The sequence below is a fragment of the Lolium rigidum genome, chromosome 3 (assembly GCF_022539505.1).
Source record: "Lolium rigidum isolate FL_2022 chromosome 3, APGP_CSIRO_Lrig_0.1, whole genome shotgun sequence".
In the NCBI taxonomy this organism is placed as follows: Eukaryota; Viridiplantae; Streptophyta; class Magnoliopsida; order Poales; family Poaceae; genus Lolium; species Lolium rigidum.
Genome location: NC_061510.1, coordinates 180,519,938 through 180,528,377, shown reverse-complemented (window position 1 = coordinate 180,528,377; position 8,440 = coordinate 180,519,938).

The window sequence follows — 8,440 nt, the reverse complement described above, 5'->3', positions numbered from 1 at the left end:
TGAAGATGGCGGCGGAGTCGATGGAGATGGCTCCGGGGCACCCTATCCCGGCAGGGTGCCGGAACAGAGACTTCTGTCCCCCGAAACTTGTCAGCAACGGTGGCGGAGCTACGGAACTTTTCATTGATGGAGGCTGGATGATTTAGGGTTTTTGCGTCGGGAGGCTTCTTATAGGCGGAAGGGCTAGGTCGGTGGGCGCCAGGGGGCCCCACACCACCCCATGGCGTGGCCAGGGCCTGGGCCGTGCCAAGTCATGGTGTGGCCCCTCTCTGGCCCTCCTCCGTCTCTGTTTTGGACTCCGTCTTCGTATCGGGAAAAAATAGGAGGTTTGGCTTTTGTTTCGTCCAATTCCGAGAATATTTCCTGTACAACTTTTCTTAAATACAGAATAGTAGAAAACAGGGAACTGGAACTGTGGCAGCTTGTCAATAGGTTAGTTCCGTAAAATGCACAAAAGTGCAACGAAGTGTAAACAAAACCTATAGAAATTTGTGTAAAACAAGCATGGAGCATGAAAAAATTATAGATACGTTTGCAACGTATCATGGCGCTGCGCCGTCGACCTCTCCATCAAGGCGGACAACCGCTTCTCCACCGAGCATAGGGAAAGGCTACGCGAGGACAAGGAGAGGCGGAGCGCGGCGTACGAGAAGTTGGGATTCGGCCGGGAGGGGCCATCCAACGCACCGCCGGGCTACCAGTAGGCTACAAGTGTATCAATGTAGCCAATTTATAATATATAACTAAAATGAAAAATATTTATTTTAGCTAAAAAAATCTATCGGGACCACCGCATTGGGGACGCCGGTGTAGGAACCCATTCCCCAAACGGAGGATGGTGTGCCGGCGCCCCCGATACGGTAGTGCCGGCGCACCTACCGGCGCCTATTTGGGGGGCACCGTAGAGATGCTCTAAGAACTCCAATTTTATGAATCAAACGGTTTCTAAGGATGAAAATCCTACAATATTCTATGAGTGAAGAGGCCCCTTACTAGGATTACTAGGATGTGTGATGAGGTGAGGACATCTCCAATGGGGCGACGCAAAGCGGATGCACAAATTGTCCGCGCGAGTCCATTTGCGTCGCCTCGCGGACGCGAAAATGGTCGTTTTTGTCCGCGGGTCTGTTTGCGCCTGGGGGTGCCTCCAGCGGCCGACGCATATTATTTTTCCAACTTTTTTTTTCTCTTTTTCATTTAAACATAGTTGCACACACTACACAAACTAATACATAATTGTGAACAAGGTTTTACACAAACTAATACATAGTTTGGAACATGGTTTACACAAACTAATACATAGTTAAAATATTACAAAATGAGGAAACCTAACTAGTGTTGGCTTCGCAGATTTCGTATTTGCGCTACCAAGAAAGAACACTGTTAGGCACTCTCAGTCATCCAAACTTGAAAATCCAGCTGATAATGATAGCCATGTTGGTCCATTCGAGGATGAACGTCTAGAAACCACCACTAGCGGCTTCAATTGGTCCGTGGCCATATTCGCTGCAAACAAATAACACTTTGACAGTTTTAACTATCGGTGTCCAAGCCGGACTCACCGGTGTGGTAGTGCCTGCGGCAGGATGTGTCGTCTAACACCTTGACGATCATCTCGCCGCCCCCCTCGTAGAGGAAGGTGAGCTGGCAGCGGGCCCGAGAGTGAGGTCGCGGGCGAACTTGTCCTACCCGGTGTGCAGGTACATCTGACCCTGCCCGTCGAACAAGACCTCAACATGCCACCGGCAGAAGTTGCAGATGGCCTCCCATAGCTGCAACTGGGCCGGCTCGACGCCATCGAAGAACTCGGCGAACTTGTCCGGGAGCCGCTTGATGCTAAGGGGGTCCTCGTCGATGCGGAGGAGGAACTCGAAGCACCGGTCCTCCTGCGAAGACGACGATGGCAAATGCGACGGGAGACCGTGTGGCCGTAGCTGCTCCACCTCGGCGGCCCCGACCCCGGGGGCGGACACTCCCGCAGCCTCGACCACCTCGACGGCCACTTGGACCCGCCATGGAGTTCCTCGCGGGGCTGGTTGCGTCGCAGGAAGAGCTAGGAGGAGCTACGGTGGAGGTTGTGGCGGCTAGGGTTTGTGCGGAGGAGTGGATGAGAAAGATGAGTGCGCACCCTCTTTATATAGGCCGGATGCAGGCGATGGACGCGACATGCGTGGCATCGCCATTACTTCGTTGGCAAAGGTGGGCGGCGGCCGTTCGGCAGGCGAGGCATCGCCATTAAAGTGGCCACAGACTGCCGAAGCGACGCCTCGGCACCAGACGCATCGAGCCTGGCTCGCTACCAGGCGGGTCTAACAAAACATCCGCCAGACGCGAGCGGACACTCGGGCGTCCGACATCCGCATAGATAGATCCGAGGCGCATATTTATGCCAGATTTGTTTCTCCGTGGACAGCCCGAACGTTATGCGTCGGGCCGCTGGGCCTAGTCCCAGATGCAATTTTCGACCGTCCGTTTGCGACGGCCCGTTGGAGATGCCTGAGGTCCTATACTATAATGCGTTCACTGTACATGTCGTGCATAAAGTAATAACATAAAAATGATACTAGTAAATTTGCTTTAACCAAAAGCTTGTTGCTTTATTATAAAGTGAAAGGTGATGGATAGTTTGTTCAAGGCTCGACGAGGATGTGTGTTGTTAGTGGGGACTGGTGAGTACCTAGGAATCGCATGCGAGGCGCCAATGGATGGATAGACCACACACTAGCTAGATAGAAATGTGGCACGTAGGGCTTGAAGCTAACATTGCACCATGGGATGCTTCTGCGTGTCGGCAGTGTACATGTGAGACAGGTCGATACGGAGTTACGGACGTTCCGCTAGCTGCCCAAATATTCTCCGTATCTATTCCAACTTTTTGTTCATGGCGCATTAGACAGAGAGGGAGAGCTCTTTCCATCGTGTGTCCTGCATACGTACGTACGCTTCTGCTTGGCCGGTACGGCGCGAGATGACCGCATGCAGCATGCATATGGGACGTGTTTTTGTCCTGTTTTTTCGATCATATTATCTCCGATTCAAAATATAACTTTTTAAGGATAAATTGGATTTATAAAAAGCATACATTTCGGAACGGAGCTACTATAAGCTAACATGCTCCCAATTCTCTCTATCCTAAAAAAAATATGGCAGATTTATCTAAATTTAATATTTCTATACACTAAATCACATTTAAATACATCTAAATTTTAATAATCTACAACATCTTCAAGTTACCTAAATTTATCGATACAATCACGAATCTATCAATTAGAGCATCTCCACCGGCGCCCCCGATAACTGCCCCGATAGCAATTTGGGGTCCGGGAGCGAAAATGGGCTCGCACCGGCGCGCCCCAAACGGCGCCGGCGATTTTTTGAGCCCAATAGAAGCGCCGGCAACCCCGTGCCGGCCCCTTCGCCAAGGGTGCGAATCGGGCGCGCCGACGCCTCGCAGGGCTGAAAATTTTGGGCGTGGGAGCCGCCTGTCAGCCACACAACAACAAAATATATATCTTCTCCCCCAAAACCCTGTCCCCTCCGCCGCTTATTTCTCCCGCCAGCCGCTCCATCTCCCATCCAGCCTCCAGCCCGAAAAACCATCGCCGCCGCGCCATGGCACCGAAGAGAAAGGCTCCGGTGAAGGTAGCGAAGGCGCCGCCGAAGACGCGCACCGTCGCGCCGAAGACGCGCACCGTCGCGCCGAAGACGCGCACCGTCGCGCCGAAGGAGAAGACGGCAACCATGACGCAGGCGGAGTGGGAGACGGAGATGGACCGCCGCGCCTTCATCACGGCCGACCGCAGGAGGCGCTGCATCGCCGCCCTCGAAGCAGCGAAAGCGGTGGCCTCTGCGGAAGCGTGCCTGAGCTTGGCCGGCGGCCTGAACAGCATCTCGAGCTCCCCGTCGTCGCCCGGTTACTACGCGGGGTACACCGCGGACGCGCCGTCGATCTCGCAGATGCGGCTGTCGCAGATGGACAGCCGCGCCCGCTACTCCCCCGAGTTCGGCGACACCGACATGACCGTCGACAACAACGGCCCGTTCTCGCTGGAATCAACGACTCAGGGCAGCGGCGCCTTCCGCTTCCCCGACCTTCCCCGAGGGCCACGTGACGGACGGCACCAGCCTTCCCCGTCACCTCTTCCCCGACGACGGCACACACACCCAGCAGGTGTTCGGCAGCACGTCCGGCGTGTCCATGGGGCAGGACGAGGTTCGTTTCCTTTCTTTCCACGTGTTGTGTGCATCGTAGACACCGACGGCGACTAATAGTTTGCAACTTTATGCGTAGATTGCCGGCGGGGAGGAGATCCTGAACGGCATCATACGCGGCCCTGCCTACGAACCCCCGGTCGACGACTACGGAGAAGAGGCCGACGAGGACGAAGGTGAGGAGGAAGTCCAGGAGGAGCTGATCGACGCCGAGACTAGCGCCAGCGTGAGGAGGATGCGCAGGCGTAACGCCAGCACTCGTGGTCCGAGGTGGAGGTCCTTGGAGGATGAATGCCTCATCGAGGCGTGAAAGCAAGTGAGTTTTTGCGCCATCACCGGCGCAAACCAAGCCGGGGCAAGTACTACAAGCGCATTCTTGATTGTTTCAACGAGAAGAAGAACTACGGTGATTACGCCACCATGGAAATGAATCGGAACGAGGGCGCCCTCTCTCACCATTGGAACTTGATCAAGGGGGCGTGTAGCAAGTTCCACGGCTACTATGAGAAGATCAAGGCACGGAAGGAGAGCGGCAAGACGATGGTCGATTGGGTATGATCTACGCCTATCTTATTTGAATTAATGATGCATATGAATTGTTGATCAATGTTGGTGCATATGAATTGATGATGCATATGAATTGATGATCAATGTTGGTGCATATGAATTGATGATGCATATGAATTGTTGATCAATGTTGGTGCATATGAATTGATGATCAAATGTTGTTTCATTGTTTTGCATCATATGTTGTTAGATGCGGGACGCTCTCGACATGTACAAGCACCAAAACGAGGACAAGGACTTCCCGTTTATGCATTGCTACAACAAGCTCCAAGGTTGCAAGAAATGGGACGACCTCTTCTCCACTCTCTTGAAGGACGGGGAAGGTGGGCCGGTTGATCCAGCCGGCGCCTCCATCGGGCGCCCCATTGGCAACAAGAAGGCCAAGGCCGACAGGAATGCGGCGCCGGTTTTGGCAGCCATGGACGCCTCCATCGAGAAGATGATCACCAAATTCTCGGTGGAGAACAAGGAAGCTGCCGATAGAGCCGCCGTCGTGTGGCAGGACATCCTCGACAAGCAAGATGCCAAGATTGAGTTGGAGAGGGAGAGGGTGGAGGTGGCGAAGATGGAAGCTTACGCTGCTGCCATGAAGGCCACCAACGAAGCGACGCAGCTATCGTTGGCCAAAATGTCTCAAGAATCTAACATCTTGATGGCCGACATGGAGAAGATGGACCCCTTGGCGCGGGCGTGGCACGAGATGTACCGCGAGCGCATCGGCCAAGAGGTGATGGCGGCGCGAGCTGCGTCGGCGTCTCCCCCAGGCACCGTCCGCGTTCATGTCTACACCGGCACCTTCCCCGTTCATGGCTCCCCCGGCACCGTCCCCGTTCATGTCTGTCCCGGCACCGTCGACGTTCTTGCCTCCCCCGGCGACCGTGGATCCTGTTGCGGCGACGGAGCTGCCGCCGGCCGCCGATGAGGAAGTCGTCGAGGTTGCGCCGCCGGTGACCTCCTTCATTTGATCATGTGATCATGTGGCTTGTAAGCCCTTTTTTTGCGCCGGAAACGGCGATCTGATGGCCGTGTGTTGGCCCAAACTTCTTATTCCAAAACCTATTCGTATTTGGTGGCGGTGTGTTGGCCCAAACTTCTTATTCGTAGAATTATTCGAATTTCTATGGTTGTGTTTGAGATTTCAAATTCAAATTATCTATCGGAGCCGCCTGTTTGGGGGCGCCGGTGTGGGAGCAGCTCCCCCAAATGGAGAATGATGTGCTGGCGCCCCCAAACGGAGGTGCTGGCACCCCTGCCGGTGCCTATTTGGGAGCTACAGGTGGAGATGCTCTTACATGCAGCATGGATCGTGCAAACATCGACTTCAAACTATCTGACGCACAACACTGCTCTGTTTTTTTCCAGGAATGCTAACAAGTGCAACTTTAGCCGTAAGAATCTACTAGCACAAAACCCGTGCGTTAACCCGTGCGTTACTAAGGCTCAACACTAAATGAAATGTTTTTTATATATTCCAATCAGTACATAGCTAAGTCAAATCCAAATGGCATGGAGTCCTTGATCGATATGTCTTTTGTACCGCACAATAATGAAAACCACATAACACAAACTTTAAATTCGTAATCATGAAAATCGTATCTCGCCGAGAGGCGGGGACTTTCTTACTGCTATCGTCACTGAGTAAAACGCCTGGATGAACTCCTCAACCACGTTCTAGTCGAACCGATCCCCAAGCTCTTCAAACCAATGCCGTCATGGATGTGACGAAACCAATTCGAATAATCGTTTTACTCGTGTGCACCAAATCAATGCGACCATCTAAAATATCTCACATACATCACATATCTCTGAAACTGCTCATATTTAAAATCACAATTCTACGTTAGCATCTTGATTAAAGCATGCCATAGAGAGAGAACACATGAATACAACCGAATTGCTCGCGTCCCTCGCGTCGCCTCCTCCGGGCGACCCGGGGGGCGAACCCTAACTTCCAGCCGCCGCCACCCCTCCTCCCCTCCTCCTCTCCTCGTCGCACCCCAAGGCGGCCGCCGGGCAAAGCCGTGCGACGCCGGTGAAGGGGGCGGCGGGGACCTAGTCCCTCTCGGCTCCTAGTGCGGCGGCTTGGAGGAAGGCCTCCCTGCTGGGGACCGGAGGCGGTGTGGCCGGCGATGCGGAGCAGAAGAGGGCTGGCGAGGCCGTGGCGAGGCGGCTCGCTGCGCCGGCGGCGGCTTGCTGCGCCGGCGGCGGCAGTATGCGCGCAGGCCCGGATGGGCTCGAGCGGGCCTAGATGGGCTCGTGCGGGCCATGCCCTCTGGTCACGCTGGCTCGGCTCTGCATCTGCGGAGGGCCGGCCCCAGGGTGGTCCTCCTCCGGCGATGGTGGTGGCCGGAGTTCCTCCGGTGGCGGCAGCGACCTAAGTCCCCGGATCAGACCATCTCATTCTCGTTCCTGGTTCGTGCTAGGTGGCTGCTGCGGTGGTTTTGGTGGGCTTCGTTCTCCTCCGTCGGCTAGCAGATGCTTCCCACGGTAGTGGTTCAGGCCGGCAGTTTCTGGCTAGTCTCCGTGTCGCTGGGGGGCGGTGTTTGGCCCAGGTGAAAACCCTGCTCGGTGCGTCCGATGCTGACCACGATGACGCCTGCGGGCGCCATTTTCCTCCTTGGAGGTGTGTTCTTGGGCCTGGCTGTTCTTCCCCTCGACGCTGGGGGAAACCCTAGGTCTGACTGTCAGACCGGGCAGCGGCGGCGCTGCCACTTCGCTTTCCTTCTTGAAGGCGCTGCTTTGGCTGCGAGGGGTGGCCCAATGCTCTCGGAGGTGGTGATCTTGCCGGTGTTGGCTACTGCTCAAGGTGTGAGTCTCTGGAGCGCAATGTACGCCATCGCCAACACTCTCTAGTCGGCTCACTTCCAAGTTGGCCACACCCAGCCACTCACTCGCTCCATCTTCTAGGCGCATGTAGTGGTTCGTTGGTCTGGGCAACTTTGGTTGTTGGTCGTGTTGTGGATTTTGTTGGGCGGCGTTGGCTGTGACGCGGTCTGGAGAGTCTGTGCCCCGCCTTCTCGCCATTCTTGGTTTGAGGTTGGGCAAGGCGAGTTTGTCGTTGTTGTAGGAGTGCGTTGTAAGCCGAAAGGCATGTGTGGGGTTGTAGCCATTCTATGGCGTTTCTTGTCAGCTTAATACAATAACGCGCACTCCGTTGCGTGTTCTCGAAAAAAAGAAGACCAGGCAATGGAAGAACTGTAAGATAAAAAAAAAAATACTACAACCATGGGCGCTACAAACAGGAGGTGTGTGCCCTCAACTGTACTAACCAAAGTTTCCAATAGAATTTAAGCATTATTCACAACCAGAACAACAAAGAAAATACACTAATCTGAGCGCATAGAGCTACAAACAATTAACACCTGATGGTCCTGATTGGTTGATTCCGCTGTCAAAATCATATGAACAAATATGTACAGAACACTGCTAGCTTACGGCCAGAAACAATCAACGTCGGATTGATTAAGCTCTCAATGAAGTAGTAGCCTTCTAGACACTAACCTGTTGTGCAACATATGGGTGGCATGGGCCATGTGAAAGCCATCTTCTTGAAGAGGCTAGCTTAGAACATCTCCACCGGTCCCGATAGCGGCTCCGATAGCATTTTGGGGGCCGGCAGCGAAAATAGGCTCGCACCAGTGCGTTCTAAACGGTGCCGGCC